We start from the raw sequence: 21,891 nt of genomic DNA, 5'->3' as shown, positions 1-21,891 counted from the left end.
GTCACAGCGTTCTGCCCCTGGATTCCTGTCACAGCGTTCTGCCCCTGGATTCCCGTCATAGCGCTCTACCCCTGGATTCCCGTCATAGCGCCCTGCCGCTGGATTCCCGTCATAGCGTCCTGCCCCTGGATTCCCGTCATAGCGTCCTGCCCCTGGATTCCCATCATAGCGTCCTGCCCCTGGATTCCCGTCATAGCATCCTGCCCCTGGATTCCCATCATAGCGTCCTGCCCCTGGATTCCCGTCATAGCGTCCTGCCCCTGGATTCCCGTCATAGCGTCCTGCCCCTGGATTCCTGTCATAGCGTCCTGCCCCTGGATTCCGGTCATAGCGCCTTGCCCCTGGATTCCTGTCAAAGCGTCCTGCCCCTGGATTCCTGTCATGGCGTCCTGTCCCTGGATTCCTGTCATGGCGTCCTGCCCCTGGATTCCCGTCATGGCGTCCTGCCCCTGGATTCCTGTCATAGCGTCCTGCCCCTGGATTCCTGTCATAGCGTCCTGCCCCTGGATTCCGGTCAGCGTTCTGCCCGGCATGTCTGTCTTAGCATTCTGCCCCAGGATTTCTGTCGTAGCGTTTTCTGGCCTGCCCATGTGACTCATGAGACGGTTCCGTTGTCCATGGCCGTAGGGGCTCTTCACCATGAGATAATCCAATTCCAATTTCCTCACCCAGATTTCCGCTGGTTATTGGTTATGCTTGGTTACAGAGGCACAACCCCTCTTTTGATTGGCTCTGGCTCTGTGCTGAGGTTTTCTCCTGGTCACCACAATGTAGTGAGACATGCTTCCTGAAGGTATCCAAGGTCCTGTGCACCGCTTCACTCCCCTCCTTGCCGGAGGAGTACAGTGATTTTGGCGATGTCTTTGATAAAGGTCAAGCTGGTAGTTTGCCTCCACACCGGCCTTATGATTGTACAATTGACCTTCAACCTGGTGCCATACCTCCTCGTGGCCGGGTTTACCTTTTGTTGGCCTTGAAGGATAAGGCCATGGAGGAGTATGTTGCTGACACACTTTCTCGAGGTTTCATCCGCAAGTCCTTGTCTCCTGCTGATTTCTTCTTTGTGAAAAAGAAGAGCGGTGAACTGAGACCTTGTATAGATTATAGGGGTCTCAATCGTGTCACGATTAAGAATGCCTACCCGATTCCATTGATTACAGAATTATTTGACCGCCTCAAGGGAGCAACGGTTTTCACAAAGCTTAAAGACCTAAGAGGGGCATACAATCTCGTGCGCATTAAGGAGGGCGACGAGTGGAAAACTGCATTTAACACCAGAACAGGCCATTATGAATACCTGGTAATGCCTTTTGGCCTTTGTAACGCCCGGCAGTTTTTCGGGAATTTATTAACGATGTCCTCCGAGATTTGTTGCAATTGTGTGTGGTGGTTTATCTCGATGATATCCTCATATTTTCCAAGTCCCTGGAGAGCCACAACACAGATGTCTGTCGTGTACTTCAGAAACTAAGAGAGAACAATCTCTATTTTAAACTGGAGAAGTGAGAGTTCCATCGTGAACAGGTTACATTCCTGGGTTATGTCATTTCCACTGCTGGTTTTTCGATGGACCCAGAAAAACTGTCGGCAGTCCTACAGTGGCCTTGACCCGTGGGTTTACATCCTCTGCAGCGTTTCCTGGGCTTTGCCAACTACTATCAGAAGTTTATTCGTAACTTCTTGTCTCTGGTCAAGCCTCTGACTAATATGACCAGAAAGGACGGTAACCCACAGAGTTGGTCTCCGGAGCCCATTAAGGCCTGTGAGACTCTCAAGGCTGCCTTTGTTTCTGCTCCTGTGTTGGCACACCCTGATCCTATGTTACCTTTTATCCTAGAAGTTGATGCTTCTGAGACGGGAGTTGGCGCCCTTCTGTCTCAACGTCCTAACTCTGAGAGCGTTATGCATCCGTGTGGCTACTTTTCCAAGAAATTGTCACCTGCTGAGTGCAATTATGAGATTGGTGACAGAGAGCTGTTGACGATCATTTTAGCCCTGAAAGAATGGAGACATCTCCTTGAAGGTACCACTGTGCCCGTTCTTATTCTTACTGACCATAAGAATCTTACATTCTTGTCTGAGGCTAAGTGACTCTCTCCCAGAAGGGCGCGATGGGCTCTTTTCTTGTCAAGTTTTAATTACATTGTCTCATTCTTACCCGGTACTAAGAATGTAAGGGCTGATGCCTTGTCACAACAATTTTCCTCCACTTCCAAGTCAGAGTCGGTTCCTATGATTCCTCCTGATTTTATCTTGGCTACAGTTCGCACCAGTTTTACTTCTCCTTTGGGTGACAAAATTCTTGCTGCTCAGGTCCTTGCTCCTCCTGATAAACCTTGTGACCGCTGCTTTGTCCCAGAGAGTCTCCGTACTGCAGTGCTCCAGACTTACCATTCTTCCAAGGCAGCTGGCCATCCTGGGAAGAATCAACTCATTTGGGCCATCTCCCAATAGTGCCTTAAATTCTGCCGCCCGATTGTCTCCATTTATGGCGAATTACGGTTTCCAACCTTCCATGTTGCCTGACTCGTTTGTTCCGCAGAGTATTCCTGTGTTAGAGGAGCATCTCCGTGGTTCGATAGACGGTTTACCCTCAAGCCCGGTGGCCCTCCGAGGGAGAGGGGTCATTGGGGGGGTACTGTCAGGGCTGGCTTAGCCCTTCCTCCTCCGGGCTGGCCACTCAGCTGTCGGCTAATTGTCAGCTCTCTTCTCTTTCCACAGTTACCAGCTGTTCCCGATGATGCTTGTCTGACCTGCCTATTTAAAGCCTTCCTGCTCACTTTTTCATTTGCCTTTGACGTTGGTCACATCACTGGGAACCATCTCCTGCTGTTTGTTTCAAGACTGGCTTACTGACATCCCACCTGGCTTCTTATGCTGCTTGCGGTTGCTCTCCTTGGATCCCTGACTTCCGGCCTGGCTGATTACCCGATCTGGTTAAAGTGGAGGTCCACCCTAAAGTGGACCTTCCGCTCATTGGAACCCTCCCCCCCTCCGGCGCCACAATTGGCACTTTTCAGGGGGAGGGGGGTGCAGGTACCTGTACAGTACAGGTATCTGCACCCACTTCCGGCGTAGATTCTTCAGAAGGTACACCCCTTTCCGCAGAATCTATGCCCCTTTCCGAAGGTCCCCCGTTGCCTGCTGGGAAACACACGGATCCCAGAGACAGCGGGGACCATCCTTATTGCGCAGCGCGACTCGCGCATGACCCCCGCGCAGACCCCCGAAGACGGAAGACCCCCGGAGCTGTGCAATAAATTATTTTATCTCGTGTGTTGTGTTTTTTTTGTACTTTTATTTTACAGGTGAATGGTGTAGGGGTACATTGTATCCCATACTCATTCACATAGGGTGGGGGGCCGGTATCCGGGGGCCCCCTTATTAAAGGGGGCTCCCGGATTCCGATAAGCCCCCCGCCCGCAGACCCCGACAACCAACGGCCAGGGTTGTCGGGAAGAGGCCCTTGTCCTCATCAACATGGGGACAAGGTGCTTTGGGGTGGGGGGGCCGCGCCCCCCCCCCTCCCCAAGGCACCCCCCATGTTGAGGGCACGCGGGCTGGTACGGCTCAGGAGGGGGGGCGCTCGCTCTCCCCCCTTTCCTGGCCGGCCGGGTAGCGTGCTCGGACAAGGGTCTGTTGTGGACTTGGAGGAACCCCCTACTTTTCCGCCAGACTAAGTACGTCATACAGTCTGCTCGTGTGTACGCGGCAATAGTCCCACAACATGGACACTGACAACAAAAGTATTAAGTGAATCTGGGATTGACAACGACAAGCATTCTTTATTTATTTGTGAAATTTTGACAACTCAGGAGTGCATGAAGGCCATAGAGGAGAGGCAAGGACAGGCCAGGCTATGAAGGGGTGCAGGAGATGATCATTGCCACAATCAGGGCAGCGCAGTCCTGTGCCAGTGTCCCAGTGTGCCAACCTGTGCTTGAGCCCCTCCCTCTGCCCAGCCCTTACCCCCACCTATGCAGGGCTCCACTACAGTGGTCCGGAGGTGCCAGTCCAGTGCTGATCCTCAGCCATGGTGCTGGCTTCTCCGCTGCTATCTCCCTCACTGACACCAGCACCACGAGAGAGACTGAGCACTGACACCAGCACCCCCGTGATAGAGAGCACTGACACCAGCACTGTGATAGAGAGCACTGGCACCACACCAGCACCGAGATAGAGGGCACTGAGACCACACCAGCACCAAAATAGAGAGCACTGAGGCCACACCGGCACCGCGATAGAGAGCACTGACACCAGCACCATAACAGAGAGCACTGAGACAACACCAGCTCCGAGATAGAGGGCACTGACACCACACCAGAACCGTGATAGAGAGCACTGACACCACACCAGCACCGTGATAAATAGCAATGACACCAGTACCAAGATAGAGAGCACTGACACCACACAAGCACCATGATAGAGAGCACTGACACCAGCACCATGATAGAGAGCACTGACACAACACCAGCACTGAGATAGAGAGCACTGACACCACACCAGCACTGTGATAGAGAGCACTGACACCAGCATCGTGATAGAGAGCACTGACACCAGCACCATGATAGAGAGCACTGACACCACACCAGCACCAAGATAGAGAGCACTGACACCACACCAGCACCGTGATAGAGAGCACTGACACCAGCAACGTGATAGAGAGCACTGAGACCACACCAGCACCGTGATAGAGAGCACTGAGACCACACCAGCACCAAGATAGAGAGCACTAACACCACACCAGCACTGTGATAGAGAGCATTGACACCAGCGCCGTGATAGAGAGCACTTAGACCACACCAGCACTGAGAAAAGGGCACTAACACCACTCCAGCACCGTGATAGAGAGCACTGACACCAGCACCGTGATAGAGAGCACTGACACCACACCAGCACCGAGATAGAGAGCACTGACATCACACCAGCACCGAGATAGAGAGCACTGACACCAGCACCGAGATAGAGAGCACTGGCACCACACCAGCACCAAGATAGAGAGCACTGACACCACACCAGCACCGCGATAGAGAGCACTGACACCAGCACCGAGATAGAGAGCACTGACACCACACCAGCACCATGATAGAGAGCACTGACACCAGCACCGTGATAGAGAGAGAGCACTGACACCAGCACCGAGATAGAGAGCACTGACACCACACCAGCACCGAGATAGAGAGCACTGACACCACACCAGCACTACGATAGAGAGCACTGACACCAGCACCGTAATAGAGAGCACTGGGACCACACAAGCACCAAGATAGAGACCACTGACACCACACCAGCACCGTGATAGAGAGCACTGACACCAGCACCGTGATAGAGAGAGAGCACTGACACCAGCACTGAGATAGAGAGCACTGACACCACACCAGCTCTGAGATAGAAAGCACTGACATCACACCAGAACCGTGATAGAGAGCACTGACACCAGCACCGTGATAGAGAGCACTGAGACCACACCAGCACCGAGATAGAGAGCACTGACACCACACCAGCACCATGACAGAGAGCACCAACACCAGCACCGTGATAGAGAGAGAGCACTGACACCAACACCGAGATAGAGAGCACTGACACCACACCAGCACCGAGATAGAGAGCACTGACACCACACCAGCTCTGAGACAGAGAGCACTGACACAACACCAGAACCGTGATAGAGAGCACTGACACCAGCACCTTTATAGAGAGCACTCTGAGACCACACCAGCACTGAGATAGAGAGCACTGACACCACACCAGCACCGTGATAGACAGCAATGACACCAGTACCATGATAGAGAGCAGTGCACACATAGTCCCACAACATGGACACTGACATAACAAAAGTATTAAGTGAATCTGGGATTGACAACGACAAGCATTCTTTATTTATCTGTGAAATTTTGACAACTCAGGAGTGCATGAAGGCCATAGAGGAGAGGCAAGTACAGGCCAGGCTATGAAGGGGTGCAGGAGATGATCAGTGCCACAGTCAGGGCAGCGCAGTCCTGTGCCAGTGTCCCAGTGTGCCAACCTGTGCTTGAGCCCCTCCCTCTGCCCGGCCCTTACCCCCACCTATGCAGGGCTCCACTACGGCGGTCCGGGGGTGCCAGTCCAGTGCTGATCCTCAGCCATGGTGCTGGCTTCTCCGCTGCTATCTCCCTCACTGACACCAGCACTGTGATAGAGACTGAGCACTGACACCAGCACCCCCGTGATAGAGAGCACTGACACCAGCACCGTGATAGAGAGCACTGACACCAGCACTGTGATAGAGAGCACTGACACCAACACTGAGATAGAGAGCACTGACACCAGCACTGAGATAGAAAGCACTGACACCACACAAGCACCGTGATAGAGAGCACTGACACCAGCACTGTGATAGAGAGCACTGACACCACACCAGCACCGAGATAGAGGGCACTGAGACCACACCAGCACCGAAATAGAGAGCACTGAGGCCACACCAGCACCGTGATAGAGAGCACTGACACCACACCAGCACCATGATAGAGAGCACTGACACCAGCACCGTAACAGAGAGCACTGAGACAACACCAGCTCCGAGATAGAGAGCACTGACACCACACCAGCTCTGAGATAAAGAGCACTGACACCACACCAGAACTGTGATAGAGAGCACTGACACCAGCACCGTGATAGAGAGCACTGAGACCACACCAGCACTGAGATAGAGAGCACTGACACCACAGCAGCACCGTGATAGATAGCAATGACACCAGTACCATGATAGAGAGCACTGAGACCACACCAGCACCGAGATAGAGGGCACTGAGACCACACCAGCACCGAAATAGAGAGCACTGAGGCCACACCAGCACTGCGATAGAGAGCACTGACACCACACCAGCACCGTGATAGAGAGCACTGACACCAGCACCGTAACAGAGAGCACTGAGAAAACACCAGCTCCGAGATAGAGGGCACTGAGACCACACCAGCACCGTGATAGATAGCAATGACACCAGTACCATGATAGAGAGCACTGAGACCACACCAGCACCGAGATAGAGAGCACTGACACCACACCAGCACCGTGATATAGAGCACTGACACCAGCACCATGATAGAGAGCACTGACACCACACCAGCACCAAGATAGAGAGCACTGACACCACACTAGCACCGTGATAGAGAGCACTGACACCAGCACCGTGATAGAGAGCACTGAGACCACACCAGCACCGTGATAGAGAGCACTGAGACCACACCAGCACTCAGATAGAGAGCACTAACACCACACCAGCACTGTGATAGAGAGCACTGACACCAGCACCGTGATAGAGAGAGAGCACTGACACCAGCACTGAGATAGATAGCACTGATACCAGTAACTCACTGCGGGACCCAAAAATATGACACCGCTCAACCTCTTCAAACAGGAGGGTAGGGGCATATAGTACGGTGTGCTTTTTTTGTACAAGGAAGCGAGCCAAAGGTAGAAAAAAGGTCTGTGTGCTCGATTAAATAAATTGTTTATAGAGTTATGCATATACATGGTCTACTGGTCACATGTGTTGAATTCCTCCAAGATCCATGCCTCATTCATTTTTATAAATGTGAGGTAATCAACACTGTCATGAGCTAGGCGAGTGCGCTTATCGGTCACAATCCCACCTGCTGCGCTGAATGTCCTTTCGGACAGGACACTGGATGAGGGGCAAGCCAACAGTTCCATTGCAAATTGGGCAAGCTCTGGCCAGAGATCAAGCCTGCTCACCCAATAGTCCAGGGGTTCATCACTCCTGAGAGCGTCCACATTGACTGTTAACCTGATGTAGTTGGACACCTGATGGTCTAGGCATTCCCTGATGCTGGATCCGGATGACACCTGTCGATGGGTCGGCTGAAAGAATGACCTCATATCAGAAGTCACCAACACATCTTCAAACCACCCTCTTTTTGCAGGCGCTTTTGGATTGGTACCCGCAACTCTTTCTCTGGGAGTGGGAATTCCTCCTCTGCCAGCACATGCAAAAGCAGAATGCAGCAGTTGTCGAAGCAAGATCTGTAAGTGCTCCATTCTGACAGCCCTCTGTGATGGTGGTAACATTTCCGCCATTTTGTGTTTGTACTGGGGGTCTAAGTATGTTGCCACGCAGTACTGGTCCTTGACCTTTATGCTTTTTATACGGGGGTCCCTGTTAAAACACTGGAGCATCAAGGCCCCCATTTGCACTAAACTGGAAGCGGTGTGGTGGCCTGGCGCCTGCTCATCATCCAGGATAATGTTGTCATCCTCGTTCTCCTCTCCCCATCCACGCACAACAACAGGGATCCCAGAAAGGTTTAAAGCATGCTCTTCTTGCTCCTCCTCATCCGCCCCGGCACCATCCTCCTCTGACTCCTCTTCAGACTCCTGTTGTTGACTTGTCTCAGATAGAGTAGCCCCCCTGGGAATTTATCCAGCATTGCGACTTCCTCATCTTCCTGCTCCTCCATGGCTTGATCAATGACACGACGCAATGCATGCTCCATAAAGAAGGCATAAGGTACGATGTCACTGATGGCGCCATGGCTGCGATTGACCAGTTTGGTGATCTCATCAAATGGCCACAGAAGTCTGCATGCATTGCGCATGAACAGCCACTGGCACGGTGAAAAAAAACCCAGCTCCCCAGAACCTGTTTTGCCACAGAGTTCGTACAGGTAGTCGTTAACTGCACATTTCTGCTAGAGCACCCTATCAAGCATATAGAAGGTTGAGCTACATCGTGTCGGGAAATCGCAAATAAGACGTCTGCCCGGCAGATTGTGTCGCCGCTGAATCTCAGCAAGGCGAGCCATGGCCATGTAAGATCTTCTGAAATGGGCCGAGATTTTCCTTGCCTGCCGCAAGATGTCCTGGACCCCAGGGTATTTGACAACTAATCGCTGCACGACCAAGTTTAAGATGTGTGCCAAGCATGGCACGTGTGTAATTTTGCCCTGTTTCAATGCGCTAAGCAGATTGGCACCATTGTCACACACCACTTTACTAACTGTCAAATTGAGCGGTGTTAGCCACTGATATGCCTGTGAACGCAAAGCTGAAAGGAGTGCAGGGCCAGTGTGGCTCTTGGCTTCCAGGCACAACAGACATAGCACAGCATGGCAAAGTCTTATCTGGCATGCCAAATAGGTTCTGGGGAGCTTGGACGGCACAGCGGAAGAGACGCTAGCAGCAGAGAAGGAGGAGTCAGCCGAGGAGGAGAGGGAGGAGGATGGAGTAGGAGGAGGAGAAGAAGAGGCAGGCCTGCATGCAATCTGTGACGGTAAAAGCAAATCTACATGGGTGCCACGGGTTACATGCTTGACGGCCGTCAGAAGGTTCACTCAGTGGGCAGTAAAAGTTATATACCTTCCCTGCCAATGTTTGCTAGACCACGTGTCTGTGGTCAGATGCATCTTGGCACCGACACTGTGTGCCAGAGATACATTCACTTGCCGCTGAACATGGCCATATAGCTCTGGGATGCCCTTCTGTGAGAAATACTTCCTTCCTGGGACCTTCCATTGTGGTGTTCCAATGGCCACAAATTTTCGAAAGGCCTCCGAGTCCACCAGCTTATATGGCAGTAGTTGGCGGGCTATCTGTTCTGACAAGCCAGCCGTCAACCGTTGGGCAAGAGGGTTATCCGGCGTCATTATTTTTTTACGCTTGAACATTTGGCCCAGGGAAGCCTGTCTTTTTCCAGAAAAACGTGAGGATGGCATGATGGAAGGTGGAGTGGAGGACAATTGTGAGGAGAGAGAAGGAGAAGTAGAAGACGAGGCTGGATGGTGAGAGCCTGGAGTGTGGCTTTGTGGGTTCCGTTGCTCCCACTGGGCTCAGTGATGGCAGCTCATGTGCCTTCTTAAGGCGGTCATCCTTAGGTGAGTTTTGGGCTTACCGCTACTAATGCGTTGACTGCAAAGGCTGCAGATGGCAAAACTATTGTCAGCAGCGGACGCGTTAAAAAAAGCCCACACTGCGGAGCCATGTGCCAGCGTCCCGGGAGTGCCAGATGTGACCGTACATGGATGATGCCTCACTCCTGATACATTAACAATCTGCTTTGTCCCTCCTGTGCAATCTAAGTTCTGCCTGCCTCTCCTCCCTATCTGCTGGTCCATATCTCCCTCTGAATTCCCCTCCTCTTCCTCTCTTGTGGGCACCCACGTGACATCACTAGACACGTCATCATCGACGTCACCTTCCCCACCGCTATAATTAGAGATCTTGGAGTAGGCAGCAACACCGGGGACCAACCTCCTCCTTGGGCTGATCTGGGTACTGTTGTCAGACTGCTGAGTAGCGGTTGTTGCTATCTCCTCTTCCTGATCCAATGCCAAGAGTGGCTGCGCATCGGAAATGTCTTGTGATGGATTGGAAAATCATTTCTGTGACTCAAGCGGAAGGTATATGGTGGTGGTGGTGGTGTTTTTGGTAATGCCTTTGGGGGTTCACACAGCAGAGAGTGAAGAAGAGGGTGCAGATCGAGAGGATGAGGAGGGTGCAGAAGAGTAAGACTGGGTGAGCCACTCAACCAAGTCTGGTGCCTCCTTTGACGTAATCGCACGCACCTTCTGCAATTTGCCACTTTGGCTCAAGTCTGTTGCTCCTGCCCTACCCCTACCACCCCTGTGGAAGGGCCTGCCTCTTCCTCTGCCTGCCATTTTTTAAATGACCCTGTCACAAAAGTCTCTAGAGAAGTGCAGTATGTATGTGGAAGAGGGTATATAACATCCCGCTTCAATCTGTTGTTTTTGGGGGCCACTGGTCTATCACACCAGTTATAATACTTTTTTTTATTGCATTTGTCACTCTTTGTAGTATCGCTGCTGAACCGCTCAGCAGTCACAATGCTGCACAGTGGAAATGCACAATACTATGCTTTCTATATGTGCAAGTATTTTATACGTGTATTACACCACTATATACTGCACACCAAATAGTACACCTATACCAGTCCTTAAAAGGACCTTTGTGGACTTAATAATAGCTAGCTAGTAGCTAGTGAATTGCAGACTGTCCCTGCTCCAAAAACCAAACTGTCCCTCCCTACACTGAGAAATGACAGCTTCAGAATTGGTCAGCAGCACTGCATGCGGTGCACTATAATATGCTTTCTATATTTGAAAGAAAGTATAATATGCTGTCTATATTTGAAAGAAAGTATATTATACGTGTACAACCCTATATACTGTACACCTATAAAAGGACCTTTGTGGACCTAGTAGCTAGTGATTTTCAGACTGTCCCTGCTCAGAACACAAAACTGTCCCTCAGTCCCTACACTGATAAAAGACAGCTGCAGAATCGGGCAGCAATCAGCAGCACAGCAGTCAGCAGTGCACCATAATATACTTTGTATATTTGAAAGAAAGTATATTATACGTGTACAACCCTATATAATGTACACCTATACCAGTCCTTAAAAGGACCTTTGTGGACCTAATAGTAATAGCTAGTGATTAAACTGACTGTCCCTGCTCCACACAGCATCCTTTCCCTACACTGACAAAAGACAGCTGCAGAATCGGTCAGCAGTGCACTCAGCAATCAGCAGCAAAGCAGTCAGCAGCAGTGCACCAGAACCCTATATACTGTACACCTATACCAGTCCTTAAAAGGACTTTTGTGGACCTAATAGCTATCAATTTGTGTCACTACAGTCTGTCCCTGCTCCACACAGCAACCTCTCCCTACACTGACAAAAGACAGAATGTAAAATGGCCACCAGATCAGGTCTATTTATAAGTTAGGGGGAATGTCCAATTGTCCATGTGCTGAAATGTCTCAATTGGCTGTCCTGTACCCCATGATGGATGTGTCATGGGTCAAAGTTCTTCACGATATAAACAAATATGGCCGCCGCGAACAGCACCAGAAGTCCGCCAGTTTGGCGAATTGCGAATGAGCAAAATTTGCCACGAACCAACTTCCGGGTGAACCGCAAGGCCATTTCTAATCACCACCAACAGCACCCAGACACAGTGCCTCTTACCCTTCTCTTTGGACCCTTATTACAGGGGTCAAATAAGCATTGCATGGAAGATGGAAACCTTAAACCGCCATAAACGACCGGACAACAGAAAATATAACAGACTGGAAGCAGGATGGATAGCACTCTCCACACTCAATCCCTGTTCTCACAACACTGAATCCATGTACATAATTTGACCCATGAAATAGAATTAAATGTGCCTCATAGTGCAGTAAGCTTTATAAATTGCTTTATTAATAAAAAACGCTATATTGCACTTACATGCTCAAGGTGAAACACAAGCATTGAATAGTAGCCTAAAACCACCAGCAAGATGGCAGCCGCATCCTGGAATACACTCTCATCACGTTATGTCACAAGCTACCCCTACGCATTTCATCATACGTTTGACGTCATCAGGGGCATGGCTTAGCATTCGTAGAGGTGCATTATATAGGCGGAATATTAAAATCAGGGCAGAAATTGGATGAGTTCCACACAACAGAGACAGCAAGAGGAAGCAACATCACTTCAGCCTCAATACTCAAATTGTCTCACTGAACAAACTTTTACTAAAAAGTTAAATTATCAACTGACTATCAAACATCATTTAGACTTACTGATAGCAACTGGTTGGGGAACAATGATCGTAATTAAAATGGGAACAGAATTAGAATCGATATGCCGGAAAACAGCACCATCTTGTCGACTAAACCAAATTATAAGTAAAAAACTGAATTTGCATTGCAATTAATACATACATGCTAAATAGCTTCTTAAATGCCATTCAAACATACACTTAAAACTAGTTCTAGGGTATGATAGCACACAGTGAAGAAAAAGCACAGAAAAAAAACAGTTATACCACCAAAAAAAACAATAAAAACAAAAATGTATATTTAAAAGCATATTGAGGAAACCCTATGCATTGCTGATGAATGCATTCACATCCCACTCGACATTCAAACCGAAAGGATTATAGGTCTTAGCCCTATAAATCCACTCCGTTTCAAGCTTGGACACACCCCTTGTCATGTGACTCCCTCTCCAGTTCCCCCATAAATTTGTCAACACCAAAAAATAAAGTTCCCTTGGGTTTTCCGTTCTGGCAAAGGTCATAATGCTTGGAGAGGCTGTGCTTGGGGAAGTAATTTTTAATATTCGCAATGTGTTCCTTCAACCAGACTTGGAGCATACGGACTGTCCGGCCTATATATTCAAGCCCACGTGGACACCTGATGAGATAAACTACATGTTTACTAGTACAGGTAATAAAAGGCTTGATGGGGAAACCTCCTGAGTAGAATTGGATTGAAAAGTTTCCATTTTCCTTTTTCCCTGTATATTAATACTACAGACAGAGCACTTCCTATAAGGAAATAGACCCCCTAGGTTATGGAAAAAAGATACACTGTTAGGGGATCTATAACGTTAGGTGCTTCTTGGAGCCTCAATGGGGGGCCACTCTATACACCACAATAGGATGCTCTGGGAGAACCGGTCCTAGAACCCTATCATTCCTTAACACATTTTAATGCTTATAAAGAATTTGTTTTATAGCATATTGTTGAGTTGAATATGTAGTAAAAATGCATGTTGAAAGGTCTCAATGGGTTCTTTAATTCTAGGGATCAACTAATTATTTCTATCCTCATTGGCACGCAAAAGTGCTCGGTCCAACTGACATGGGGCATAACCTTTTTCCAAAAAAATTTCCCTAAGGGCAGAGGCCTCTCAAGAAATTGCTACAATTATTGCAATTTTGTTTAAAGCGGGAGTCCACCGGGACTCCGCGTTTTTTTTTTTTTTTTAAAAGCCAGCAGCTACAAATACTGCAGCTGCTGGCTTTTAAAATAGTGACACTTACCTGTCCAGTGCGCCCGCGATGTCGGCACCCGAAGCCGATCGCTAGATCGACACTCGGGTGCTGCCGCCGCCATCTTGGGTATGGGAATCAGGAAATGGAGCCTTTCGGCTTCATTTCCCGGTTCCCTACTGCGCATGCACGAGACGCGCTGCGCAATGAGGACGGTCCCCGCTGCCTCTGGGAGCTGTGTGTTTCCCAGCAGGCAGCGGGGCACTTGCTGAAGGGGGCGGGCGCTTGCGGAAAGGGGCGTAACGTACGCCCCTTTCCGCAGAGAGCTAGCCCGGAAGTGGGTGCAGTTACCTGGATTATCCAGGTAATTGCACCCCCCTCCCCCCTGAAAGGTGCCGATTGTGGCGCCGGAGGGGGGGAGGAATCCGATAAGTGGAATGTCCATTTTAGGGTGGACCTCCGCTTTAAGCCTCAAAAGTTGACTGACCGGAAAGTATCTGAGCCAAGCTGGATGATGGCAACTATGAGTGCTGGTAAATCCATTCCGGTCAATCTCCTTGAAATACGTGGAGGTAATAATCAATCTCTCCACCAGCCTTATTCTCAGGTCAAAGAAATGAACCTCAACACGACTGGACTCATGTTGGAATCTGATACCTCTATCACTGTTAAGATCCATCATAAATCTATCAAGGGAAGATTGGTCCCCATCCCATATGAGGAGGCCGTGATCTATATACCTCCTCCACACAAACATCTCTGGTCTAGGACTACTATAGATGACATCCTCCTCCCATTTATATTATTGTTGGTTATAATAGCACTTGCACTTTTTTATGTGAAGTGCGATTCACCTTTAAATGTTCACTTTTCAGGTGATGGACAGCGCCACTTACCTCTTTCTACTATTTATAAACATTTGCTCCATTATTGGAGTTTCCCCGGGGGAGTCAGCAGCCCAGCCCATTCATAAGTGCAGAATCTTACAAACTATATAGGAAAAACAATTAACATGTGAAGGATCTTGGAGTAGTTTTTCATGCCTGAATATGTCAAGTGGTTTTCAAAAACTGCAAAGTTTGCAAAATGTAATTCTGTGTATGGAGAGTCATGGAGACAACATTTATGTCAGTGAGGGATTGCAATGTCCCCATTGGGACGTTTTACAGTGGCCATTCCAGTGCTGACTTGGGCCAAGTGGCATTTTCAATTTGCCTTCCTCAGTCAATGGGATGGGCTGCCTATGGTCAAAAGGTCTTTGTATGCACAAATTAGCAAGAGCGTATGTTTTGGACACCAGTGTGCCTATTTTGTGGCCCAGGAGAAGGAATAATTATACAGTCGGATGCCAATCTGCCTCCAGTCTGAGGAGACAAGTGCAAGGGCATTAAAGCCTAGTGGAGTGCAGCTGCTCTGACAAATAAATTAAGGCAGTTTTTCTAGTCTTGCAACCTTTCAGGATCTTTTCTACAAGAGGCCTAAATGAAGTTGATTGACACCAGGACAGCAGTAGTTGACATTGCCCATCAAGGTGGCATCTTTTTCTGTTACTTTTCATAATATAAACTTTTTACTGAGTGGAAAGCCGCTTAGACAGTTAACGGCAGTCTGCTTACCGGGAGAGCAAGATCCACTAACAGATCAGTTAGGCAAATAATTTTCCAATGGACAGAACTAATTTATACCATACAGGTGCTTTCCGCCTGTCAAAGAGGCCTTGGTTTGCATTGCTTCCTCAGATGTCATCAGCACCACCAATCCCAATTCTGGTCAAGCAAGATATTTTATGCCAACGTGGTGATTAGGGGAAAATAGTAATATATGTTTTTGGAACTTGTAATTTGCTGCCATTTCATTTTCTGTAAGTATTTTATATTGAGAAAAACAAAATTAAAAAAGAGCCTCATGAGTTTCTTTTTAAATTGGAGTAAAGTAGTGTACATAGTAGCACGTATGCCCTGATCCACAGTCTCAGTGGCGGCCCGTCCATAGGGGGCGCCCAGGCGCCGCCCCCCCTTCTGTGTAGTCACAAAAAAAATAAAAAAATAATAAAAACAAAATGTAAAAAAAAAAAAAAGTTTAAAACTGCCCCTTTAAGAAAATAAAAGTCCTTTACCGAAGTGCACTGCATTCGAGCGCCGGACACAGTGTACTATGGGAATCACCACGTCAATGCAATCATGAGATTGCAGACGTGGCGATTTATTTGCGGGAGTTTAGCCCGCCTTGGGGCGCTTTCTGAAGCGACTCAGATGTCACTTCCTGTCTTCTCTCTCCCATTGCACCGGAGGAGCGGAGCACACCGCAGGAGAGGAGAGGAGAACACAGTCACCAAGGTAAGTGCCGATGCTGTGCTGGAGAAGGAGGGGAGGAGGAGTATCTGTAATATTTTTTAAAGATGCTGGAATTTTTGTGATTTTATTTCTCTCTGAGCAATTGAGCCTGCCTGGAGAGAACACATAGAGCTCTGCTGTTCTGATCTGTAGCTTTCCTGGGCAGCTGTAACCTGTGCTCTCCCTCCCGCTAGGGTTGCCACCTTTTCTTCAAGCCAAACCCAAACATTTTAGTGGTGAACGGCACTACGCTTGCTTAACTTAGCCTATTCACCAGAATGGGGCTGCGCTACAACTGTGTGCAATGCACATGGCTACAGCACAGTGTCATGGGTTTTTAGGGGTTAAAAACAGGAGGCAACATTCTTCTTCACCTCTCCTCGAATACTTTCAAAACATGATCCACTATGGATCACTCTTCAGAGTGCTCTGCGACTCAGTTTACACTTGTGGTTGGGGGTACAGTAAAAATTAGAGGTTGAGCTGTATTTTAACTGCTACCCAACCATCCCCATTAAGCTAAAAAAGCAGCAGAGGGGGATGTATACCAGCCACTGCCAAAATGCTTTGCATCACAGTGCGACAAAACATGTCTGCACTGTTGGGTTCACTGAGCAGCATTGCCTGCCGAATGTGGCCCACTTAAGTGAATAGGGGCTTCCTGCATCCATGTGCAATGCATTCAATTGCGGGGCGATGCTGTGGGGGCAGAGTGACAGGAGGGGGAAGGATGACAGGTGGGGTAAGGATGACAGGTGGGGGAAGGATGACAGGAGGGGGCAGAGTGACAGGAGGGGGCAGAGTGACAAGAGGGGGCAGAGTGACAGGAGGAGACAGGATAACAGGAGGAGACAGTGTGACAGGAGGGGGCAGAGTGACAAGATGGGGCAGGATGACAGGAGGGGGTAGAGTGGCAAGATGGGGCAGAGTGACAGGAGGGGACAGGGTGACAGGAGGGGACGGAGTGACAGGAGGGGACGGGGTGACAGGAGGGGACAGGGTGACAGGAGGGGTAGTGTGACAAGATGGGCAGCATGACAGGAGGGGGCAGAGTGACAAGATGGGGCAGGATGACAGGAGGACCTGTGGAGTGGACACACTATTCTATGCAGGACATTGTATATTGTATTATGCTGGCACCGGGTCTGACTCCCGATCATTACATACAATACAGAGTTGATAGCAAAGAATCCTAAAAATTCCCCCTCTCCCCCTCCCTCCTCAGATCTGTTTTTCTTACCCAGCCAAGTAGTGTGGATTGATCTGATTCCGTGGCTGGTCTCTTGCACAGTCTGTTCCCGGTCAGCTCAGCTGTCTGTGTGATAAATGACCTGCTGATTGGCCGATTATGGAGCTCTTATCCCCGATCCAGCGCTCCAATTCTACACGGACACCCGAACACTCACAGGGCATTGCTGGGCAGACTCATTCTTCTATAGCGGTCTTCTTCTCCGTTAAGTTTTCCAGAGTTTGAGTGCCCTAACCCTCAGTGTGTGCTGGATATCTCTGGATACTATAGAAGCAGCGTCAGGACTGATTAGTAATGTTCCAGCTGAACAGTTAGAGCTGGATATATCGCGGATACTATAGAAGCGGCGTCAGGACTGATTAGTAATGTTCCAGCTGAACAGTTAGAGCCCTGAGCCACAGTGCGGTATGGATCATTTGTCTAGGATCCAGGAGGCAGGAGACCCGGACACGCGATTCAAAATTACTCTAAACCCGTACTGTCCAGGTGAATCCCGGACAGGTGGCAACCCTACATCCCGCACTAACTTTGGGTATAACAGCAAGTAGAGGAGCTGTGCCAGTGACTACACTTGATATCACATGGCTCCAGCCTGTCCCTGACAAAACTCTAGCCCTGCAGCCACAAACAGATGCCTCCGATCCTTCCCATGCGCCCCCCCCCCTCCTCTCCCTGTGCTTGATAATGGAGGTGAAGTCCTCTCCAGCCAGCTACTGTCTCTGATGTTCTTCCAACCAAAGCACGGTGCCTCTCTGATCCTCCCTCATGCTCTCCCCTTCCTCTACTTGGGCTTGATAACAGAGGTCACTATAATGGCTCCTTTTCAGCCTCACAGACTGCACACCTCCTGTCCCTGCTTTCTCTGCATGCCTGGTTGCTGTGATCTCCCTGAGATCCCTCAAACACCACAGTAGAAGAGGGGCACATTTAGGGCCAGTTCACATTGCTCCGATGTCAGACATCACATGTGATTCGCACTGCACTGCTGTGCAAAAATCATGTGATGTCTGTGTGATGCAAATGGCTGAAATTGCATTCGGACCAAACTCACACAGGACCCATTTTTGGTCCGCACCAGAATCGGATCACATGAGTGTTCACACCCATGTGATCCGATTCCTGTCCAAATTCACAGTTCGAACTGCGATATGCTGGCCATCATATAGCGTCCGCCCCGTATTGAGCAGACGAAGCTTCGGAAAATCTCAGAAGCTGAACGGCGCCTGCGCCGTGAGTGGAGGTGGTAGCCCCACCATCCAAGCGGACACAGGGTTGTGAATATTAGAGGGCCCCTCGCGGGCGAGCTTAGCTCGCCACGCTTCGGGCTCGGCCTCGCTGCGCTCGGCTCTTTTTTATTCCTACTCTATGTCCACTTGGATGGTGGGGATAGAACCTGGACTCACGGCGCAGGCGCCATTCATCCTCGGCAATTTTCGGAATCTGTGTTGCTGTGTACTGTGAATGCGCAGTACACAGCGGACACAATCGGATGGGGGACCTTATAAGATAGGACACCGGTAATAGAAGACATATTTGTAGCAACTTTCAAGCAATGAAATGTCTATTAATATCTCAAAGGTAAAGCTGCACTATTATAACAATTTAGGTATTGAGGTTTGGATTACTACAGATGCCCTTTGGTGACAATGACCGGTTTAATTAATAAACACTTGGTAAAATTGATGGTGTAATTAACAATGTAATAATAGAAATAATGCGCTTCAATCATCCTGACACCACAACAACCATGGTGCCGGGATGATTGAAGTGCGAACACCAGGTGTTTAGAGTATCTTTATCTGCTGATTGTTAAACTTTCTAGAATACACATTTCTATTGTTGTGTAGGATCTGGGTCTGCTGTCCCTCCCTCTGAGACGCTAACCACACCCGCTATCTTGCTGAAACCACGCCCATTTTCACAAAGTGGGAGGGGTCAAAAAGGAAGGGCGGGGTCTGGCGCCCCCCCATCCTAAAACTTCATCAGCTGCCACTGCACAGTCTGCTCATCCTTGGACATGTCCACCAAATGGGCACCACTGTGCCTGTTTGAGAACAACCATGAAATTATATTGGAGAATACTGTGGAATAATGCATGGAAAACGGTCTGGAGTATAGTGCCAGCTGTACACTATTTTGTATGCTTTTTCTAACATTAGTACATTCTTGTAACATTTAGCAATATTTTGTGTCATGATTTGCCAGTCCCCATTGACCTCAATAGTTAGTTTCTGGAGGTTTTCTCTGAGACAATAGCGGAGTATACGAGCGAGATGATACCTGAAGGGTATGGGCGTGATTTGCAGATACTTTTTAAAAGAAGTCAGGCTGTAATGTGGAGTTTGCAAACAAAGAAGTTGAAAAACAAAATGTCTAAGCTGCAGGCAGCAACAATGCTCTTGCAATGGAATATTGTGGGAAGATCTGAGAGAATTGAAAGTGAGTATTCGCATAGAGGACCTTTCCTTTTCAATCTGCAGTGCTGTCATTTTCTCAAAAATGCAATATGGCAACCTGGAGGTGTTCTGTATACAGATGGTATAGAGAGATGGTGTACGCAGATGGTGTACAGAATGCCCCCTGAAAATGTCATGCCCTGCTTGTCTGATTGGCTCACTGATTTTCCCAGAAGTCTGCACTAAGATATAAGTCAGATTTTGGGCATCCCCTGCAACGAAAATGTCATTTTTGGTGAGATACTGCCAAAGGGAAATCACGTCTAATGAGATGTAGACCCTGCCACTTTCCTTATTAGAGCCCTGCAAGTGCAGAAGCTGATTGATAATTATAAAATCACTCTCATTCACATTCACTCTGCACATGGACAAACAGCAATTTCTTCAGAATAACAAAATCTATGAATCTGCAACAAAATTTGTTACAATCCCTGCAATGTACATAGATCAACTGGAGTTTTTTTTTTTTCAAAGGGTCGAATAAAGGATCCAGGAAAGGCTCCAAAATCACAACTGTATAAAAATCAATGGATGAAGGATGAGCAGGGAGGAGAGGTGAGGGTTAGAAAAACACTGATCCATCAAAGTGTATAGGAATGCTTCTTATCTATGCTGATGTGACTTTTGTGAGATAATATAAAAGGCTATGGGGCTGAATTCACACTGAAGTCCACCAGGAACATTTTCCAAAATTGCACTGTGCTGAGATGATCAGAGGACATCATTGAATATAATGCGATTTCCCTTGTCTGCAATTTGTGAACCCAGGCTTGGGAACTTCTAAAATAGCATTGAAGTTACATCAAAGTGACATCAAACGTGCAAGCAAGTAGTACTGCATAGTCACACTGGAAATTGCATTTGGATAGTGGGAAGTGATATGGGGAAAACACAACACAAACGTGGCAAAAACACATCATGTGTTATGTTAAATGTAACAATACAGGAAAACCACTGCAAAAATGCAGCAAAAACTCATATGCATTTTTTGTATGTTTTTGATACAGAGCAGTGTGAAAGTAATGTAAAGCACACTGGTTTATTCACATATATTCATTCACACCCACTTTTTAACATGCACTGCACCCACCCTGATCGGTTTTCTATCAATCAAAAGGTAAAAACCCAACTTCATTCATCTCTTCTTTCTGGGTAAGATTCAAAATTTCATAAGAAATGTATTTCTCTTTTGGTTACAATGATCTACCACATGTTACCTCCAGAGGGCGTTGTAGGCACAAATTACAGTACATAGCTGTTACCCTTTAACCTTCCTTTACTCTATCCAAAAAAAAAAAAGGTTTTGCCTTTAGTTCTACTTTAAAGTGGATGTAAACCCCATTACTGAAAATTGACCTGAGCACATATATCTGTAGTGCTTACTTATCTCAAAGCCCCATGTCCAGTATGTTTCTGCTGCTTCGTTCCTCTGTTATCAGCATGATAACTTCTGACATGCTCTTTGACACAGGAGATAAAAACATCTGGAAATTTGTGTTGGGGTGGGTTCTATAAATAGATTAGCAGAGAGCTTGTCTATTCACAGAACAGCTCTGCATGTTTCTTCTTTCCTCTGCCTATGTGGAGGGGGGTGTGTGCCTTTCCTCCAATCATCTCACACACAGTGTATGCCCAGACTCCACACCCAGTGCTGGAACAGGAAGAAAAAAATCCAACACAACGTTCACTTTCTAAACAGTGTATAAAGCTGGAGATAGCCGATATATATGTAAAAAGTATGTAGGGGGATTTGTTTAATCTCTGTGTATCATCTGAGGCTGTTCCCTTCACTGGGTATATGTGTGGGTTTACATTCACTTTAAGGGCCGGTTCACACAGCGAGGCGATGCGAGGCGACACGGCTCGCCTCGCCTCGCTCCCGCAAGTCGCCCCCGTTCTGTACAATGGAACCGTTCTGAGAGGAGCGACTCGAGTCGCTCCGACTCAGAAAAAAGGTTCCTGTACTACTTCTGGGCAACTTCGGGGGCGACTTGCATTGACTTCTATACAGAAGTCCTCTGCAAGTCGCCGCTGAGGTCCCCGCAGGTCGCGGCGAGGCAAGTCGGAGACGCCT

At 48.4% G+C, this 21,891-nt stretch overlaps 1 protein-coding gene across 4 annotated transcripts in view; it reads right to left on the bottom strand.

The window, feature by feature from the left end:
- The window catches only part of LOC143943351 (NACHT, LRR and PYD domains-containing protein 3-like), a 465,848-nt gene that overhangs the window by 127,537 nt on the left and 316,420 nt on the right, over positions 1-21,891 (bottom strand). The gene's annotated exons all lie outside the window — the stretch shown is intronic.

The sequence above is a fragment of the Lithobates pipiens genome, unplaced genomic scaffold, assembly GCF_037356315.1.
Source record: "Lithobates pipiens isolate NorthernLeopardFrog02 unplaced genomic scaffold, aLitPip1_a1.2 Scaffold_30, whole genome shotgun sequence".
Taxonomy (NCBI): Eukaryota; Metazoa; Chordata; class Amphibia; order Anura; family Ranidae; genus Lithobates; species Lithobates pipiens.
The sequence above is the reverse complement of the archived record's forward strand: the minus strand, read 5'-3'. Positions and strand labels throughout refer to the sequence as shown.